Source organism: Aythya ferina (genome assembly GCF_964211825.1).
Source record: "Aythya ferina genome assembly, chromosome: 4".
Lineage (NCBI taxonomy): Eukaryota > Metazoa > Chordata > Aves > Anseriformes > Anatidae > Aythya > Aythya ferina.
In genome coordinates, this window is record NC_140300.1 from 46,518,215 (window position 1) to 46,540,944 (window position 22,730).

At 34.7% G+C, this 22,730-nt stretch overlaps 1 long non-coding RNA gene across 11 annotated transcripts in view; it reads left to right on the forward strand.

Annotated features, from left to right (window-relative positions):
- The window catches only part of LOC311436196, a 263,693-nt gene that overhangs the window by 132,737 nt on the left and 108,226 nt on the right, over positions 1 to 22,730 (forward strand). Inside the window, exon 1 of one of the 11 annotated variants that reach the window (XR_014692662.1) lies at positions 20,148 to 20,203. The exons of the other annotated variants lie outside the window; for them this stretch is intronic. This is a non-coding gene — a long non-coding RNA (uncharacterized lncRNA). Of the gene's footprint in view, positions 1 to 20,147; positions 20,204 to 22,730 lie in introns of those variants that run through there. 11 annotated transcript variants of the gene reach the window in all.

A 22,730-nucleotide genomic window follows, 5' to 3' on the forward strand; every position in this document is an offset into this window, starting at 1 on the left:
ACAAGAGAGTGACTTTCTCCCAAGAGCTTAGGACTGACTGAATGCTGCTCTTAATGAAGTCAGAGATATTCTTACCACTGAAAGAATAGAGTAGGTATTATTGAATACTAAGCACTTGAGAAACCATCACAGAAACCTGTTTCTGATTTTTGAGTACACGTTAAAATGAAGGTGTGATTGGTAGTACGAGTAAGCTTATCAAGACTGCTAATGTGGATTCTGCTATGCGTCATTCATTCTGCTGTCTTGGTTGAAGCAGCAGTGAGCACTACAGAGAAGCTGGCAGGCAGTACTGGTACACATTGCCTTACTACAATCACTCCTGCATTGCAGCCAGCACTGCCTTCCCTCTTACTGTTTCCTAGGCCAAATACTATCAGTTAAATTCCTGTGTTAAAACTAGTAAGTTCTTCTCTGTAGTACAGGCACATCATGATTTTGCTGGGTAGACATAAATTACTGCTAAAAGTAGTTTAAGATTACTTTGGGTGTAATAAAGAGGAGAAAGCAGCAAGAATAAAGATTTTCAAGATCTTCATTCACTGCTGGCTATTTATATAAGTTGAAAGTGGGTGTGACACATTGGAATGGTGCATACAATCATACAATGTACTCTGGTTTTAGGACAGGCACAAAAAAAAAAAAAAATGTTTTTTTTTTTATTTTTTTTTCTCTTATCCTTGAAGTAAAATGCTTATTAGAGCTAAAGGTGTGTGGGGAATTTATTCTATCAGTGAGTAAGAGTGTATTCAGTTTATATTGTTTTAACATAGTCATCTACATGGGTAATTACCTGCAAACTTTAATCTTTATTCTTGTCCTTTGTATTTTGTGACTGATCAATACTGTTGTGCTTGCTTACCAATAAAGTCATTAGCATATTATTCACCTTTCTTTATGAAAAGCTTAACTGCAGTGGAACAAATCCCACATCCAGGCTCAGAATTTAAACCACCTTTCCTCAAGCAAAATCACTTATAGCTTTAAAAAGAGTTTCTAAATTACTATTTTGTTAACAATCATGAACTAATGGAAACAGTTTTTATCCCTTAAAATGAAGTGAATATGGTGAATATGTAATTTACTAACTGTCGATCTATTTTGATGCAATAATTTTTTTGAATGCTTTCTAACAGAATTGTGTATCATCTGGTAAGTATTTTGGATTAGCTGATTATGTGGTTTAGAATTGTGTTCAGACATTGAGTCTGAATCCCTCCACTGTTGTGGAAGGAGATTTGGAGTTTAGCCTAGCCAAAGCCAGGGGAGACTTGCATTTCAGCTTCACCAAAGCCAGAGGAGACTTAATCTTCAGCTTCCCTCTCAACTATTTCTACAAGATTTTGCCCCAAGATAACAGTGTTCTAATGGAGATTTCAGGCACTAAGTCTGAAAAGTTCCTCTTGTGAAACAAATATGTACATAGAAGCTTAAAAAATACTTCAGGAAGAAAAAACATTAAGTCATTGGTGAAATATCTGTAATCTCTTTTCTCCAGATAATTTCTATCAATAAATGCAATTCCTTAACATTCAATACAATGTATTATTTCCCCTTCTCAAAATGGTCTTTCTCATTGTCATGGTTTCGACTGAGACAAAGTTAATTTTCTTCATAGAAGCTTGCACAATGCTGGGTTTTGGCTTTGATGAAAATAGTTGTGACAGCACGCGGATGTTTAAGCTGTTGCAGAGCAACACTTGCACAGAGGCGAGGCCTTCCCAACTCCTTGTGCTGCCCTGCAAGCGAGAGGCTGAGAGTACCCCAGGAACTGGAGGGGACACAGCCAGGACAGCTGGCCCAGGCTGCCCAAAGGGATGTCCCACACCGCCCAGCCTCATGGTCAGAGATGACAGACAGGGCCAAGGATGAGGAAGGGGGACATTGAGAGTGATGCTGTTTGTCTCCCCGAGAAGGCACCCCACGTGAGGAGCCCTGCTGGCCTGGCGCGGCTGGCACCTGCCTGTTGGTGGGAAGCAGCCAGTGGGGCCTGGTCAGGCTTTGCTTCGCATGGCTTCTGCCTTTGCCACTGAGCTGTCCTTGCCCCAGCCCCTGAGCTCTCGTGCTTTTACCTCTCCCTTTCTCGCCCCATCCCACCTAGGGAGGGTGGGCAAGTGGCTGGGTGTTGCCTGCTGGGGCTACACCACAATACTCAGGTATATTGATTTATTTTGGATTTAATATACGTTATTGCACATATGAACTTAATTTTGTTTGAGGGTTTAGTTTCCATGTTCCTGCTAGTACAAACCAAATAAAATGTTAAATGTTATCTGATGGAAGGAAGAAGTGCCTTGTCTATTCTGAGTACCAGCCTGGTTGTCAAGGTAACAGAAGAGGAACCTATAAGCATGCAGAGCCTAATTTTCCTTTCTATTCCTGTGTTTTTAAGTTTAGTATTTGTTTAATACAACTTAAGAGCAGCACTCCACTTCAAATTTTCTATTAAGATAAGTCAAATCCCGTACTTTCAGAATTGCAGATTAGATTTTCTCCATACTGCAAGGCAATAGTGAAACCCAGAATCACAAACAGAAATTTATGTATTTGTTTAAGGAAATAGTTAATGCCCTAAATATATATATATTTTTCATTATTCTAGGAATGTTTTAAGATCAGTCAAAATTCAGCAGATAGTGAGATTGTAAGGACAGGATCTAGAGCCACAAAATGAATGATGGCCATAGCTAACCCTCAGGACCTGGAGTACTTCCTGCCTTTCCAGGATGATTATGCGGCTCCACAAGGGGAGGTGAAATCTGGGAACAGGGCAGAGGGGGATGTTAATTAGATCTACAGTATGGACAGGATGAGGACATGATGTCTTTCATCTCAATTCTTTTGACTACTTGAGCAGACTAGAAACCTAAATCTTTCTTTTGTTAGCAGATTGCCCAAACATAAGCAGCAACATAGTAGTGCAGTTTATTACATTTTTGCTCTCTACCAAACACTGTTGAAAACTCACACACCTTTGGATCAATGTCTGTTGAAGACCAAGCGCATCTACTCCAAGGATGAGCTTCCTTACAGCTGGATGCAGCACTGAGCAACAGCTAGTCTTTAAAATGAGATTTTACTATAGGAAAAATCTGTAATTATGCATTAAAATATGTAATTATGCAATTAAAATATTTTACTATATTTTAAGTTGAGATTCACCTGGAAATTCTACCAATTTTATATTTCATTTACCTATAGCTTGCACTACATTTTTTATGTCACTTTGAGTATTACTTGTATGGACATACAACATTTTTCGAGAATTTTATGAAGGAAAATCCAAACACTGTAATGCAAACTTACACTTTTCTTCTCCTACTTACTTTCAAAGTACTAGACCTGTTGATTGCCGTCACTTTTGTAATTAGTGATGTTGGATAAGGCTAATGACAAAGAGTGAATTAGTGCAGTCCCTAGCCAGTGCTGGAAAGGTTTAAGAGTCATTACCTATCTAATAGAACTTAAAATCCTTAGTTCAAAAATCCCTAAATTGAGATACAGATACATTTTCTGCAATATAGCTATTAAATCCCAAAACTATGACTGAGAGGAAAGTAAAATTTTATCTCTTGGGTCCTATGATGCCTCAATATATTACTAAAACAATTTCAAATCACCACATTCTTAATAAATTTATTATCTGCCCCATAATTCAAAGGGACATTAAAGGGATCTTTTTTTATGTCAGGAAAACTGATTTTTTAGTTTTGATTTTGCAATTGTTAATATGCTATTTTTTTTCTTATGGTAGTGAGTTGTGAGTTGGTTTTCTTATTTATTTATTTGTTGGGGGGGGGGAGGAGAGTTAGCACAAAGAAGAAAGCTTGAAGTTTTATACGTATTTTCTAATTTTTGTCAAAATATATAGATGTTCTGTGCTAATGTTATTTATCACTTTTATTTGCTTGCTGTATATTTCTCTGAAGACATATTTTTCTCAGTACTAATTTAGTCAGGCTATCTCATTACTTGGCCTAGATGCATTCTTTCATAAACCAGCTTGCTTCAGACATGGGGCTGAGAGAATGACATCAGGTACTGAACAAATTATTAGAATCTTTTTGCAGAGCTCTCTTTATGCCAGGCATATTTTTAGTATGCCTGTTTGGAGTTTAATAGATAGATAGCCTTTAAAACTACTTGACTCAAGCTGGTCCAATTTACCATGTTATTTCATTCTATGCCAGTATGGTGCATGCATGTTACAAGGGGTACGTAATAAGAAGTTTGGGTGCATTCATCCATATTATGTCCTAGTATTTCATACATTTCAATTGTTAAAACCTGAAGCTTTAACAGAGAAGGAAATTTCAACTTTGGATTTGGAAAAAAACAAAACAAAAACACGCAACTGTTTCCTCATGTGTTTTCTTGCTCATTTCTGCAGGACTTGCCTATTAGATTTGCTAAGTTATTAGCAAAAAAGCTATTTCTTTTGATAATAACTGTTGGTAAAATGCTTTAAGATAAGTTAAACTACAGCTGTATGTTCTGTTTTTGTTTGTTTTTGGTTTTGTTGCTGTTTATATTAAGATATATAAAACTTATAAAAACTATGTGGAATTATTAAGTTGAAGTGACTACTTCAAGAAAAGAAGTACGAGTCTTTAGAATCTATGTTTATCTGTATTATAAAAAAAAAAAAAAGTGACAGAAATGTAGGTTGTCTAATTGTTTTTATAGCTTTCCATATCTGTGATATAATTTGCTTTGTCTGTAATCATTTGATTGGATAAGTAGGATGTAATATTACTGGTAGCTATGTAAATATAGACATCAAACTGCTTGTATTTGCACTTGTTATTATCAAAATAACTGGAACTATGCCTGCAAATTACAGATCAGATTGACAGTCCTTAATATATTGATAGCTAAGCCACTGTATTTGACATTTCTAATTGTACCTTATGACACCTCAATTTTAATGTAAAGAAGATGGTCTTGTATATATCTACTTAAATTGTAATTTTAGCAATGCCATTCAATCACTTAAAGCCTGTAGGACTACTTTCAGCATCAATAGGCACATATACACAGTATTTTAGATTTTATTGCACAAAATCAGGCATCAGGGGAATTTCATTTGATGAGATAATAACCTCTCTCCAAACTGATCAGTGATACAAAATATACTACATCAGTACCCTACACCTTGAAAACTATAGAAGTTGAAATGAAATAGGACCAAAATTATCAAAATTCTTTCTAGAAGGAAAAATTGAGTGACACAGATTTTTTTGGCCTAAAGAGAAAAGACTCTCAGAGAACATTATTTTTTCAAATAGATAAAAGGCACAAAATTTAAATGAATTGTTCATCATATAAAATAGATGAACAATTGAGTAAGATTGGACAAGAATTAACGGGTTCAGATTGCAGCAGGGAAGTCTACTACATATTACTGGAAACTTTCTAAGGATGAGGATAATAAAGAACTGAAATATAAGGAATTTCCATTTTAGAAGTCTTTAAGAAATAACTGCATGTAGATCAGCCAAGTTGATTTTTGTCTTCAGGCAGGACAAAATAACTACTTTCATTCTTATCTTCTGTGACTCCTGTATCATTTTCATTGATCAGGCAATGTACATACATACATACATCAAACATTAACCTTTCCTTCTTCCATCCTAAACTTCATTAGCTGTTCATTATCTAACTGCTTTAGTCACCATTTTGCTTTGCTATCTACCAATTTTCCATGTTTTCACCTGCTTTAACCAGTTTCTCTTGTTTGCCTTCTGTGTATATAATAAACAGTCCTTCCATACCATGCTTTTTGAAGCTGTGGGAAAGTAAAGACACATCCAATAGAAACAGCAAGAAAAAAATAAGAAAGGTGAAATAACTCAAATATACTACCACAAAATCTCCATTCTTGATATTACTCAGTGTGTGTTCAGAGATATGTCAAGGAAAGTAAAGTTTACAATGGAAAAATGAAATGGAAGCTTGAGTCTTAATTCAGAAGAAAATGATTCTGATTTTATGGTGCTTTTATGAGAAGGGTTGCAAGCAAGATTCTGGGTTTGAGAACAGGAAAGTCTTTGTTACCAACACCCTTCAAAAGTGATTTAAAAGCTATTTTAGACCTTGATTGTTTTGCTTACTTGTGCTAAATTAATATTACAGCTTATTTTGCTAAGTCAGTTCTGAGGACTAAATTTATGGCTGTAATGTATGGATCTTGACTTTGTCTCAAGTAATGCTGTCTGCAGAGTACTGAAAAAATGTTGTTCAAACTATTGCATTATTGGACTGTTAAGCAAAAAAGAGCATGCAAAATTTGCACATCATTTTCTCTGCTGTCCTTGTAATGTCAGAAGTAGTTGTTCATCTCCAGTCTGCAAGAATAGCTAGAATATATAGATGTTTCTGTAAGGAATGCTACTTTGTCAAAGATGTACTGTTATGTCTTTTGACTACTGCTAAAAATGAAATGAAACAAGAAACCTCTAAGACTGAGACAAATACTAGTATTGCTACGTTCATTTAAAGTGAGATGATGGCACAAGAGTAGTGTGGGAAATACAGCAACATTAGTGAAAGAAAATCAAATGTGAGCTAAAATAGGATGAATTTTTTTTTTTTTTTTCTTCTAAAACCAGTAAGATGGTGATTCTGATGGATTCTAAGCATTTTCATTGTGGAGTAAATTTACTGTTTTTTTTGTTTGTTTGTTTGTTTGTTTTTGCTAGTCAGTGCTTGTATAGGCAGAATATTTAGAAGCAAAAAACAAGAAGCTTGAAAGCTTACTCTTGCAAACATACAGGTAAAACTTTTGGTGTAAAGAGCTGTGGATATGGAGAAGCTTCAAGATCCCTTTCAACCCACACCATTCTGTGATTGTGGGATCCTGTGGGAATCATTCACAGAGCAGCATGCAAAACTCCCAATAGTAGAAGGTAGATAATTGTAACAATCTGTCCAAATTAATAAATTAACTATAAATTAACTATAAATTAACTAAAAAGAAGTATGATGAAGAAAGACTAGTATCACAATTCATTGAACAGTGTAACTTAATTGAGCTTCTGATGTGATATATGAATTAAGGGCTCAAATTTCCTGGGTCAAGGGAGTGATTGTGCTTTCAAGGTGAAATTTCATAAGGTGGTTGAGCCAATCTAAGAGTAGGGTGGTGGAATGACTACCAAATTTAGCAACAATTGCTTGTTGTCTTGTTACCTCTCTCCTTTCTAAAACTTTAGCTATAATGCCATACATCTTCCTGAGAGAAACTGTGTAAATAAAATAAATAAATAAATAAATAAATTCCATGGAAGTAGAAAAGGAAGGAAAATTAAAAAGATTTTTCCTAAGTGGACACCACAGCACTTAAAAACTTCATATACACGTTACTTAATTATTTAGGGTGATATTAAAACTGAAGCATATGTGTTGTAAATATATCTATACACATAAGCATAACAAGTACTTTTATTATGAGGAAAAAATGATGACTAGTATCTTAAAGGATTGCTTTATGACATTTATAAGAAGCATAACACACTGAGGTTCTTTAATATTTTAATGTCCTTATTGAGATAAATAAGCATTGACTATAAGTTAGAGAAGAGAATTCAAAATTTGTTTGACTGTACATTTATGCAGAATTTCCATGTAAATTACACAGCATGTACAGTATGATTATCTATAAATGGTGCTTGAAAAAAATACCAGTGGAAGCTTTCTCCACACCGTGCTTTCTTCTTCCAGCAGAGTAACTAATTGTGGAACATTTTTAAATTTCTTATTTATCACCTTGTTGAAATGTCAGTTCAAACCAAAAGCTGTTGAATTGTTATTGGTGCCAAATGATTACTTTTTCTTTGCAGCAAGAGTTGTATTTGGGTTCTTTTTGTTTGTTTGTTTGTTTGTGTTTTTTTTTTTTTTCTTCTTTCAATTGCAGTGAAATTGTTTTTTGACTATGAAATCCGTGTAATTCTTCACATTCTTCACATAAATATAGCCAGCTTATTTGAGAAAAAAACAGTCAGCCTCACTTGACTGCTGTCCAGCTGCCATGAAAGTTGTCAGCTTTAGAAAAATCCTTTTATTTCACTCAAAAGAGGTTTGGTGTACACCACTGATTTATAATGTACACCAGACAATTGTCATACAGATGATGAAAACTTCAGTCTTCTAACTGTCAGCCAAGTGCTGCATCCCTACCTTAATTTGCTTTGGGTAAATTTAGCAGAACTAGTCCTGTCAGTATGACTGATGCAGAAGTTACAGAATTCTGCTTTTTTAAAGAAAGAAATATGGCCTGACAATGATAATGCAATTGTTGATAAGTGGAACAACAGAAGCATAGCTCAAAAATGTGAATTGCAGTTTTTAGCATTATAAAATACATATCCAGATGGGGATTTGAAATGTCAGTGGTGTTCCAAGAAGACTTTATTTCCTCCTCTCTTTTTTAGGAAGCTCATCTTATTTAGTTACATCTATCTTGTAGGTCAGAAGATTCTCTAAACAATGTATGATGTTTTTCAGATCTCCATGTCTCAGACATGGAATGCATTTTGAGACAAGCTGAAGTTATATTTCCATTCAATATTTGAACCAAAGTGCATTATACGTATTTTTTTCATATGATTATAAACACATAAAGCAACAGCCATACCATTAGTACTTAAATCAGTCCCTAGTTTGGCACCAGAGCCATTTTTCTTCTTGTGACTATGTCTAAAGTTTTAATTAGACTTAAAATATTCTTTAGAAATTCTTTAGACATTTGTATAAAATTTTAAATGAATTATTTTAAACCAGTATCATTTCAATTATGCATTAATTTTCCATGAATACATGCTGTTGACTTCTTTGACTTCTTTCTGTCTGTAAAGTAAAGCTGAATGGTACTAGTGGTGATACAATGTTTTCTACCTACCGCACAAGCAGGAACATTTGTAGTAAATGCACAGTATTTATATATTTGTATGTCCACTAAGGAAACAAGCCTAAGACGTTACCCTTTATTTGGCTGGACACAGCTGAAGAACACAGATGGAACAGTCAGTGTTCACAAAGAGCTGCCTGCTACCAATATACAAATTATTTGGAAGACTTTCCTCTATAAAAAGCTTGTTCTATATAAACAACTTTAGTATTTGTAGATAGGATTCCAAGGATGTCATTTCATATCTGTTTCTAGATAAGCATTACTTTTTGGTTTATTTATTTTTTTTTTTTGGTGGATTTTGTTTTGTTGTTTTTGTTTTGCTTTGTTGGATTTGTTTTGTTTGTTTTATGGTGTGTGTTTACTTTACAGTGTAATAATATTAGGAGGAAAAATAATTTTAAAGCTCTCATTTGCCTTTGTGAAGTCTATGCCATATAAACAATTCATTTTGACCCAACATCTGCTTAGTGTTTTCACCTTTTGAAAATACATTATTAGAGTAGCTGCAGCATACAAATTCCTTTTATGGAGTAACAAGGGAAAATACCAGATGGTATTTTGCCCTAACAGTGTGGTTACTTCAAAGCTAGTGGTACTACTGCTACTGTGCAGTAACGTGGTCATGCAGCTAATGACAATACAGATCCCTGCTGTGCTTAGTTTTTCTGAGGTTCCTATAAATGGTGCAAAATCTCATTAGAATCATAATGCTTTGAGCAGACTTGAAACTTGCATATGTTTTTCTTGATAGCCTCTTTGTGGAAAGATTTTTAATAGTACATTTGCACAACATTTTTTTACTGTGTATACTTTCTAGTGTGGTTACAATATACGCTTTCCAAAGCTACTAGACAAGACTGCCAGTCAATTAATAGCAATACACATTTCTTACTATTTTTTTACTTTATTGCATTGGAATATATACACGTGGAATCTTCTAACATGCGATGTGATCGAGAAAATCCCTTATTTGTCTAAGAAAGCAAAAATATTGACAAAATGGAGGTAGTGAGAGAGGTAGTAGGGTGTGAAAGGACCTACAAGAATATTTCAAAGGTTGGAAAATCAGCCATACAAGGAGAAACCAAAGGAGCTCAATTTCTCAAGGACATATTTCAACGGTGATTTGTTCACCTAGGATTTCATGCTTACAGTCGCTGTTTCATGTCATTATGCTCTGTAAACTATATACTATTCTCTGTGGTCAGCCATTAAGGGACATGCAATTATTTTGAGTACTTCAAAAAGTGCCTTTTTGTAGTAATATATTAAATTATTTTAGCACTAGAACTATCAAATGTTGTCAGCCAATATGGTGGAAATCGTATTCCAGCACCTACTATGATTGTAATCAGATTTGAAAAATGACACCCAATAATCTCTTTTCTAGAATGCAGGTGCTTTACAGTTTATAAAAAATCTCTGACTGTGGCTGTAATAACAGAAGTGTTTTAGAGAAAGGCCCAAATATTCAAGGGGCTCCAAAAAACAGTGAAGTGTTCAACGTGCATCTCTTCAGAAGCGATATATACAACTCCTAATTTTAAATATAATTCTCCATATAGTTTTATGGACGTTGTTTCAAATGCTAATTAGAAGTAGAAGAAAAAGTGTGTACTTGTGCTTATTGGTAGCTTGAATGAAGATGCTAGCATTCGAATTGAACTACATCTCCAGGAGGCAATGTCTCTTTGACTTGCACTTATTTTTTCCTTGAAAGTAATTTGAAATAGACAAATAAACAATCACAAATTTTCAGTTAATTACTGTACTTAATTTTAACATTTCCTGGTAATTATATTTAATAGCGTATAAAGGGTTTCCGTTTGTTTCATTATACATAATTTGATAAACTTTAAAACATTGGAGAGGTTTCTGAATGGAGCACTGAGTCCTAAATGTTTGAGAATGACAAATTACACACATTACATTTGTTTTTCTGACTCATTGTAAATTATATTTTCTGGCTCATTAGCATTATATAAGCACCAGATCTCAGCATTTTAACCATAAAATAATTACATAAGAAGTTGGTTGAGCATGAACATGTTATTCTTGACATTACATTTCTTATCCAAAATCTATTTAAGTAAAAAGAAAGACAGGCTACTTTGGATTCAAGGTAAAGTAAGCCTGTATCATTCCTCATCAAATGTTAGCATTCAGGTGAGGGAGGAATTAGTCAGTGCTGCTCATTTTCAAAAGCGAAGTATAGTTCTTCTCAGTCTTGAGAACATGAATATCATGAAGTTCTTCAATGAATAAGATTCCGTTCTGCTGGATTTTAATGGTCTGAAAGTTAGCTGTCAATAAGTCCTTAGACTCCTTCTTGTAGTAGAAAAATATGCATCTTCTCCCTGAGACAGAAATGTATAATAGATGGGCTGATTTGAAGGTATGTAGTTACTGAATGATTGTTGGTAAGACTGAGTCCGATTTTTAATTTAAATTGTCATAGCTTCAAACTCAAATGGATCTTTGACTATTTCTGTAAGCTGTGTGTTAAAGTAAATAGCCTATTATGGATCTATCAGTGAAGAATTCCCCAGTACAAGTGAGACTTAGACATATCAGAAAGAGTCAAAGGGCTACTGGGCTACTGAGTAGGACTGGAACATCTCTCTTGTGAAGAAAGTCTGAGAGCTGGGATTGTTCAGCCAGGAGAGGAGGAAGCTCAGAGAGGATTTTATCAATGTCTATAAATACCTGAAGAGAGGGCACAAAGAGGACAGAGCCAGGCTCTTTTCAGTGCCCAACACCAGCAGAAGAGTCAATGGACACAAACACACACAGGAAACTCCCCCTGAACAGCACTTCTGTATAGTGCAGGTGACAGAACACCAGCACAGGCTGCCTAGAGAGGCTGTGGAGTCTCCTTCTTGGAGCTTTTCAAAAGCTACCTGGATGAGGTCCTAGGCACCCTACTCCGGGTGGCCCTGCTTGTGTCTGGAGCAGATGCCTCCAGAAGTCTTTCCAACCTTAAGCATTCTGTGAATTCTTGGGATAAAATGGATAATAATTATTAGTCATCATAGAGATTTGAATTCAGGTTCTTTCTACTCTATTTTCCCTATTGAGAAAGATGCCAACCCGGAGAGAGATTTTTGTCTTTTCTTTATTTCATCTGTAATTATTCTGCACATCAAGAAACATTTTTTGTAAGGAGAGCACCTCATTCCAGAATAGACCATAGCCTGGTATTCAAGGTCCTTTTTGTGAGATAGATACATATTTCCTTAGTCAAAAAAAATATTGAACCTTACTGTCTTTTGTATAAAAGGAACACTATCTAAATGATGCAAAGTAAAAGAGAATCATCACTTCTTGGCTGTATGTATATCAGAGCTTTATCTACTTCAGGGAAAAGTGGAATCTGAGCAGGGGCTTTTAAGATCTGAGTTATATACTTGGGAACTACACTGAAACTAAGTTCTTGGTCTCTTTGTTGACAATGTTTTTCAAGCTTAGTCACCTTCTGTGTCTTTAAGACTTTTTTTTTTTTTTTTCCAAAGGTGTTTATTACACAGTGGAAGTTCCCAAGGGAAAGTTGTTTCAATATTTCAATTTAAATTCAGAAGGGATTCATTACTAGTAATGGTATTTCAGAGAGGTGACACTGTTTCTATGTATCTCACAACTGATGGGCAATTCTCACTTTATATTTTGTCAAAGTCTTATTTCCTTTCCTGAAAATGCATTTAGGATTTAAAAAACAATGACAAACAACAACAAGAAAATAACCTATTTCTGTACTTGATGTTCAGACATTAACAAAATCTATTTGTTTCTCAGCACAAACCTTTTGTCATATTGCATTGAGCATATATGTATTTCCATGCTATTGCTTATGAACAAATGGAGATAAATAGGGGTAAAACAAACTGGGATCTTGTGTGAGAAGACCGTGAATAACAATGATACCACAAGCTAACTGTTCATCTTAACTTCCCATCTTGTTATTACAGTCTAGAATTATCCTCTGGAAGAATTATGATAAGGGAATTTAGAACACGTAATTAATAGAACACAGTGGTTGATTATGTGTTTTTTGATGCTACTAAAAGTTCTCTATCCATTGAGGGTGAGGCTTAGAACTGGAATTCTCTTTTTCAGATATGTTTTGAGACTGTAACTCTTATAATAGAAATCTTAAGTAGAGGTTTTTTTCCCTGTTCCTAAGGTTTCCTAAATGACTTTACCATATTTTAAAACAGCACTTTTGTTATCTGGTGATATTTGTTTGAATATGTTTGTGTGATTGGGTGTATTCATGTACTAATTTAATTTCCACTTGTCTCAAGGTCTAGCAAATAGAAAAACCTGTGTTAGTTTTGAATACATATGTCATATATGTATATATATATATGTAGTCGTATGTGTATCATTTCTTTCTCTGAAACCCATCATGGAAAGCTTGAATAAGTGTAACAAATTACAAAAGACTGTAACTATTTGGATTAATTCCCATTTCTCTGGTAAATTCAAAGAATAATTGGGCAATTGGATAAAGTATTATTTACCATGGAGTCCAACATTTTTCCTCTCTGGGGTAAACAAATTATTTGGCAGATTTGAAAAACCTCTTACACTTGTAAAACCTGAATAGTGGTCTCCCATATACATAAATCAATGGACTTTCCAAACCAAGCATACATCAGCAAGTTGTGTCAAAAGTCAAGTGTGTGTTGCGTCAATGTCTGTCATTTATAGATGGATATAAGATGATGGAGAGTTAATAGCTGACTTTGTGTTATGTCACTTTTCAGTATGAAGTTACTGATTCACATTAATTGAAAGAAACATTAATTTAGCAAATCCAGTTTTATAGAGTTGCTATTTTTCCATGAATTGCAGAGCTTTTTCCAAGATCTCAGCTTTCCACTTTCTCAGTTTGCCTTGTGATCCGATACTCACCTGCAGGTCTCCCATTTGTCTTTGTCTCTTTCTGCATTAAATTCTACTGAACACTTTTTTTAAAATGTGACCAAGGGTATACACAGACTGTTATTGTGCTCAGCTAGTGCATGGCTACTTATTAAGCTGCAGCAACTTAATGGTGTACCTGAAATTTAAGTTTCTTTATCAGTTATGTTTTAATCAATCCCTTGTTCTGGGTTTCTAAAAGTGAGATGCTTATTTTAGGGATGGGGAGCATAGAAGTGGTATTGCTACATTTTTGTTGTGTGTCTAGAGTATGGGGACTTTTCTCCAGAGTAAGGGGACTGTTTCATAGGTACTGACAGATACAACTGAAAACAGTAATTCCTCCTGAATCACACAGATTTAGTTCTTTCTTGCATGACCCATACTATAGAAATGAGTGTATTGAACCCATAATGTAAAGACAGAGATTGTGCAGGAAGGAAGACATGCTAGCAAGTTCTAGGAGCAAAACATAAGTTACTTAATAAATATTGAAGTATGCTGGTACAATTTAAAGCAGGAAATAAGGTTAGTGTGATTGTTCTTTTGCAATTATTTTAGATAAACATAATCACACTTTATTCCACTGAATCCCTACGTTTGGATTCTAGTAAATGAGTATTTTAAATGTCAACAGATATTTTTGATATTTTAGGCAAACTACCATATATAATTTCACATCACCAGTGTCTTAAAAGCCAAAAGAAAGATGGGCAAACTGATACAATATGCAGAGTAGTTTTGTTTTGTTTCAAACCATCTGATTTCCTGATATAGAATAGTAATTTTAGGTAATAACAGAAAACTTATGAGGAGGAATTTTCTGTGAAATTATTATCTAAATTATAGTAACATTTCCAGTGTTTTCCAAGAATAACTTTATGGTGATACATGAGAAGAAGGAAGACACTTAGGAATATCACCTCAAGATAAACTGACATACAAAAAGAATAGTTAATCTGCTCTGGACATTGTGCACAAAGAAGCTTACATATAAATAAATAAAAGGATCACATTTGATCTCTAAAAGGATTTGACAAGCTAGGCATGCAGGAACCTAATATTTAGCAATTGAAAAAAAAAAAAAATCATCATTTATAACCTTTAAATCTTGAACACATGATCAACTCAGATAATAATCCTGTGAGAAAAAGTCTTTTTATTGTTTGTTTCTGACATGCAGCTGTGAGACTGTCCCGAAAATGTGATTTAATAGACATGAAAATACTATTCTGAGAACTAATGAATAAGGTGTACACTGTAAATGGTATATTCGATGTTAAAATGAAAATTGTTTTTCCTTCTGTGGCAGAGGAAAACAGAAGATGTGAATGGAAATGTCATGCTTCCATAATTCCCATAATTGTCTAGGATAATTATGCTTTTGAATATCTATATTCCTCAGACCTTTTAAAAGTGTAGACAAGTGAAAACAGGTTTTAAAGGATCTTGTGATGTTCAGAATATTTAGTTTACATTGCATGCTGTTGTTATAATGTTATGCTGTGTTATGATTCTGTTACACAGTATGATATTAATATTTTAACTGTTACACAGTTAAAAATTTGTTTCAAACTTTGCTAAAAGAGGACTTGGTAGTTACTTATCTTGAGTTTCTCAAAATTATAAAAGTAGTCAGCCTTACCATGATCACTCTAAATATTTGTGCAAAAAGCAAGCTGTGCATTTTAATTCACTCATTATCATAACTAGTGGGGTCATAGAATCATAGAATCATTAAGGTTGGAAAAGACCTTTAAGGTCTCTTTCTGGTCCAACCATCACTTTACTACCAATGTCACCCACTAAACCAAGTCCCTAAGCACCATGTCCAACCTTTCCTTAACCCCCATGGATGCTACCACTTCCCTGGGCAACGCATTCCAATGCCTGACTACTCTTTTCAAGTCCTAATTTCCAACCTAACCCTCCCCTGGCACAACTTGAGGCCATTTCCGCTAGTTCTATCACTAGTTATCCGTGAGAAGAGGCTGACCCCCAGCTCCCCATAACTTCCTTTCAGGTAGTGGATAATACAATTCATTCAAAAGGCAAAACTGTTGTATTCTTAAATAAAGTTCCCCTTCAATGTCTATGTATATTACGTATATACATAATTGTATAAATGTCTTTCCCATTATATTATGTATAATGGGAAATTTAGGCTGGACGTCAGGAGGGGGTTCTTCACAGAGAGGGTGGTTGCACACTGGAACAGGCTCCCCAGGGAAGTGGTCACTGCACCGAGCCTGTCTGAATTTAAGAAGAGATTGGACTGTGCACTTAGGCACATGGTCTGAACTTTTGGGTAGACCTGTGCGGTGTCAAGAGTTGGACTTGATGATCCTTAAGGGTCCCTTCCAACTCAGGATATTCTATGATTCTATGATTCTATATCTATACATTCCAAGTGTGATAAAAGTAGATATTTAGATTTAAAAATGCTGCAAAATGAATATGAATCATATGCCAATAAACTGGGACTTCGGGTCTTGAGGATCTCCACTATGGTCAGCACTCAAGTTTTGTGACTGAATATTTGGTGTCTCTTTGATTGAATTTGCAGTCACTGTAAGTTACTAGATCGTGTTGGAGACTCACATCGGTTTATTCAACTGCTGATGTGTATGTCTGGCATTATAGACTACTACAGATTGGATTAATATGGAATTTTCGATTTAGCATGAGTTAGAGCACTTCCCTTTATGACTTCAATATCTTCTTAGCATTCACCTTTCCAGACAAATTTTCTCTTAGGTCATATAACGATGCTGCCTGCTCTTTCTAAATCACAGAGGCCTACTGATTCTTCTTGAGGTTTGTAGAAATTTTCCATTCAGTGTGGGGGTGAAACGTAATCCATGCTTTTTGATTATATGCCTCATGAAAGTAAAGTAGTGATTTGTCACATAGGGCCTGACTCCTTAGAAAGCATTACAGTCCTTTATGCTCCTACCAGATGTTCCTCACATATTTTCCAGAAACTAATGAAGTAACGTAAATATAAAAAAAGTTATCTTCTGTCCTAAAACCCGTGTTAAATCATTTGCTGGTCTCTCAGTATATGACTCTGAACGATCCTTGTGATGACACTAAATTCTTTTCTCCCGATCTTCAGATGCTGGTCCAAAAATCCTAGTTGCTCAGCCAAATAAAACAGTAAAATATTTAGATCTGAAGTATCTTCTCTAATTGGGCACAGCTTGTACTGTCCACAAGACTATGAAATGTCCTGCAGTTACTACTTATCTTAAAGTTCTGTTGCTTAGATTTACTTCAGATGCTAGTTCATTTGTCATTGAATTTAAAGATGCAGGTTGTAATGATATCCCAAGGAATTTTCCATGCAAACTGCACTAACGTTTTTTGCTAGCATTTTACATTGTATCACAAACAAATAGTTACTGAAGTTGTGGCATTTTGCTTGATGATGAATTCCACTGCAATAACCTCTGCCTTTACACTACCTACATGTATAGTAGTGCCTGGGATTCATTCAGAATCCATTCTTCTGTTGCCTGCAAGATAAGAGAGACATGTTTGTGTGATGGAGGCTGCCAGCCCCTCCAAGAGGTAGCAAGAAGCTGGCAGAATGATTGTTCAGTTTGCATCCTGCTTGTGACTAAAGTACTTTTGCAAAAGTGTTGACAAGTGCAACATCATAAACTATGTGATGCATTTTGTAGATTTAGCCAGTTTTCAATGAGGAAGTTGCACAGCCCTTCTTTTGTGCAATCCTAGCGTCTGTCTGACCACCATAATAATATGTATTATAATTATAATATATATATCTGCCCGATATAATTCAGCTGTAACCTGGTCTTTGATTTTTTTTTTCTGTCATTCCTTTGCTCTGGAGCACGTTGGGAAGTTCCCATGTTAGATGATTTTAAAATCATTTAATCACTATTCATTTCAAATTCCTTCATTATTCACACCTTCATAAACTTTATTCTCATTGCTATCTATGTTATGCTACTTTTTCTCTCATTATATGATGTTGCAAAAATTCCTTTCTCTTCCTAATATGGATAAGGTCACAAGTACCCAGAGGTAAGATATCTCTCTGTGTCAGTAGAAAATGTAGATGTGAAACAAAGTGTTTGTCTACATTAATATCCACAGGGGGAATAAAGTCTGAACTAGGAAACCTGTTGTGACTTGTAGCCAAAATCAAATTGTTTAAGTACATTTAAACCAACTTCAGCCTTTTAGCAATGAAAAATCTGTGACTGTGATTGTACATACTATAACCTGCTGTATGTCTTATGTGCTGTGTGTATGTATATTTCAGCTGTTATGAACACATTTCTGTTTATTCTCCAGAACGTAAGCTGCTTTTTTTCATTGGAAGTTTTCAGGTTCACAGTATGAATTTATCTTCTTGTGTCTTCAGCTGATGACTGGATAGCAAGCAATAACATTCCTTTTAATATGATCTGTGTACTCTTTACATATTTATCTGGGATTTTGTATCCTTGGTGTATTCTGAAATTGATTTCTTTCCAGAACTTCTCTTCTGGGAGGTGTGTAATATAATTATGTGGACAAGGTACATTAAAACAGAAGTAGTCTTTTTCTCACATGAGCATATATTGTGAAATCTCTAAATGACTTAGCAGGTGGTAGTTTTTGAAGTCAGAGAGATAGTGGCCTCCAGTCCATGCTGCCGTCTGCATGTGTTGTTATTTCACACACTGGTCCCTGCAGTAACAAAAAGCCAAACCCATACAGCCACTGTGGATCAAACTCTTTCTCATGCAGGGTGCCATATAAGATTTATCTGGCATCACAGCTTCACAATGAGAAACTCAATGATAGGTCACCTTATACACAGATGTGTATGATCATGGCTTCATATTATACTTTTTAATTAATTAAATTGAAAGTGTTACTCTTCCTTGATCTTTTAAAATGTCATTGATATATCAAACTGTACCAAATTTTCCTCTAAAAGGAAAGAACTTTGCTCATGGACACATTGCTCCTGTAAAAGAACAAATAACTGTCTAAGGATTGGCAGCCAATTCTTAGAAGAATTCCGAGATGAGCCAGCTTTCTCTCCCTTTCCATGCATTATTACACTTAATGGAATTAATTTTGAATAAAAAGATGTACTCAACATTGTCTAGTGGTAGGTTTGTGGCAAAGTTTAAGCTATTCATTTTATGGCACTTTCAATTGACAGAGTTAAGATACATCTATGAAGTCAAATGCAAAGTGGCTTCACATATTTGTCAAGGTTCCAGGATGCAAGCCAGGTAGCCATGTAGGACTGCACAGAGCCTGAACTAAGTAATTAATCTTTTGCATTGTGACCATGTAGGCATGCCCACAAAGAGATGGGTTTGTTTACAGGGTAATAGACTGCACAAAGAGTAATAACTAACCACAACTAGGGTCACAAGAATTTCATATGACACTGAGAATCATATGTAGCAAAGAGTTAGTGCTCTAGAATAATGAATCTCTTCAATTAAGGGGCAGTTCGACATTGCAAAACTGTTCCTGTGTGGTTTTGGACAGCTGCATACTTAACCACTATTCTAGGAATTTGGTATTTTTTCATCCCTGGAAGTCTTCAAAAGACGCTTGGATGTAGAGCTTAGGGATATGGTTTAGTGGAGGGCTGTTAGCGTTAGGTTGGAGGTTGGACTCGATGACCTTGAGGTCTCTTCCAACCTAGAAAATTCTGTGATTCTGTGATTCTGTATATCATTAATCAGATTTAGATTTTTTCTTGGAGCCTTGACTGTCTTAAAGTCATTAAAATACCTGGCAAGATATGAACACATCATCCATTACTGTCCTAATATAAATGATTTTGATAAGGTTGGAAGGAAGATGAGCCAAATAAAATGTTTTCTTCTGCAAGAGTGCAGTTTTCAGGTAACTCTGAAAAGAATGCCTAGAGCTTTCATCAGAAAAGAAATGGCCTTTGTCAGCTTTCAAAAACAGGCATGCAATTTTGTTAAATGTTAGTGACAAGACCCAAGCTAAGTCAACAGTCATTTTGTGTATGAACAAATTGTTCAGATTCCTTTATGCACAGCAGTGTTTATCTAAAATTAGGATAATATAAGCCTGGGGCAAAATGTCTACAGGGAAGTGGTCTCACAGTTAAACTTTCATCCTAGAGAGTGGCAAAAGATGATATTTGTGTTAGTTTTTGCAAGTTCAATCAATTATACTTGTTCTCCAATATTTGGAGTAGAGGCACGTCCTACAAAAGAAGCTCAGATTTGATAAAAACAAGCAATAAATAATTTGTTCTCTAATTTGCTGTGTTTATTTGAACAGATTTTTTTGACATATTCATCTGAGCTCAGATGCCTGTGAAATGTTACATCTCTGGACTTTTCACATCAGGTAAAATCAGATCACAGATCAATACACTTTTTTTTTTTTTAAATTTTATTTCAGAGTACAACTGTAAAGACCCTTAAAGATGGGAACTAGAGGTGAGTGTGACTAAAAAATGGTAATGAGGAGATAGGAGATTATCTTCAAAACATTTTCAAAAAACAAAATCATCTCCCTGCAAAATTATTTATGCATTTGCCAAGACAAATTACAAAATATATCAGCAAAAACACAGTACTGATATTTACTATCACTTATCTCCTATCTGAGGAGAATGTTCAGTGAATCATCAGTGTTTTCTGCAATAACACTGGTTTTAACAGATTAAAAAACAACAACAACAAAAAAAGCACAAAACTCCTACTTATTTTTAGGGTTATCTTTTCTTAATGGGATTTTCAGAGATCAAGTTAATACAAAGGAAAATGATTCCTTACATGTCTTTCATTCCTTTTTTTTTTTTTTTTTTTTTTTAACCTCCAGTAAGTTGCAAACTGTATCATCATTTCGCTTTTTCTTCCTTTTGTATTGCCATAGCCATTGGTTCATGCCATTTCCTTTACATTCAGATCCTATTTCTGTTTCTCATTTTCTCTGTCTTGATGTAGTGATGGGTAGAAAATTTATGTTAAAAACATTCTCCCTAAAAATTTAGTAAGAGCAATACTTCATTTAAAAAAGCAAATTCCAGCATATAGGGTATAAAAATTTCCCATCAGAGACCAGTTTATTCACAGGGGTGCAAGAAGAATAAATCATAATGGAACCTAATCTAAAGTTTCTCCAGAGCCCCTATACTGTGATCAGGAAATAGGCAAACCTTTACATTTAAAGCAATAATATAGTCTTTCTCTATATACTATACTAATGAAATACCTGAAAGCTCAAGTCTGTGTTAATAGCTAATTCAAAAAAAAAGTCACAGTAAAAAACATATGCTAAATCTCTTCCACCATTACATTGGAAATACTGGTACAAAGTAAATTATATGTAAAGGAAATAAGAATAGGGAAAAGAATTTTTGCTCCATGAGGATGCCATTTAATTTTATATGCCTCATATATGCAAACTCAGAGATGGTTAAAAAGTGAAAGAATTTGGCTTATTTTCTGGCAGTGATATAAAGCTTACAAAAACAGATGTGATGCCATTTGTCAAAAACCTGGAGATGCTGATATTTCAGATAGAAGTAAGTGCAAGTGAAATAGATTTAGCTACCTTAAAAAAAACAAAGATGTCATTTTCTTCATGAGGGATGTCAGCATTTCCTGCTAATATAAATAGGACTCAAAGGCATTCTTTCCACAATTCCTTGTGAAAATGTGTATCTTCTGCCTACTGCCAGCATCCTTGAGTGCGTTACATTAGACTGTTCTGACTGATGTCCTGCATGCTAACACCTGTACTCATTTGTTAACATATTCGAATATGATTTTGATATTTCCTTCTGGAACCTCCAATGGGCTCCAGTTGGGTGCTAATGCCTAAGTGTATCTGCCTGTCTGTCCTGACATGCAGGAAGTGAAAAATCATTTGACATTAGTAGAAATTGTTCTATCCCAAAGAAAAAATCTGGGTCTGTGGACTCAAATCTTCGCTCCTGAAATCAGCTGGAGAATTGGATGGGGTATAATGATATGATAGAGATATTTTGACCACTTGACTAATGGAGACAAGATTTCGAGTGTCTTTTATGAAACAGTGATTAATGCAGTTTCACTTTCATTGTGATAGACTTGTTTCCTTATTTTGTGTGGATTTGAAACAAACCAAAATAAATTCTCTAGTCAAGCTTTTAGTATAAATTACCATTAAAAGTTTACAAGAATAAAATAAGGCACAAGTGACAGAAGATTTCTGCCCAGGAATAAGCAATTAGGGAAATTAGTTAATAATCAGATGACTGTTTAAAATTAATAGCTGTCATCAAAGTCAGACTGGTTTAGGACAGAATATATAATTTCATTTCAATCTCACATATAGCAAATCTCTTAAGTTTTCATGCTTTTATTTTAATTTTGAGACATTAACATGAGAGTTTGTCCAGAAGTTGACTCACCACAGCCTTACCATGTTTAACAATCTACAACTCATTAGATAAGCCATTTGTGTTTATGCATGACTAATGTAAAGTGAAACACATTGGCTTAATCCTCTCTGAAAGTGACTACTACTAATCCATTTTTTAGGTTGCAGTTTAACAGGCTAATCATGTCTGTAGTCAGTTTTGGTGACTCACCAAAAACATGGTCCAACATCACCATTATTTGCTATTTTTTATCCAAGCCTTAAAAGTCATAAATGTAAGAAGTTTAGAAACAGAATGATGATACATCGGTTTTCCCTGTTCTCATCTTCTCCTTTTGATTTGAAGATTAAGTAAAATGTTTGTTTGAATTTGTTGCCAAATTTATACAACAAATACCTTTCAGTGACTTAATAACAGTCTTTTTGACAGCTCACGTCATAATGCATAGTTCTTTGTTCTGATAGTAAATTAGTGCTCTTAACTACTAGTGCATCATGATTCAAT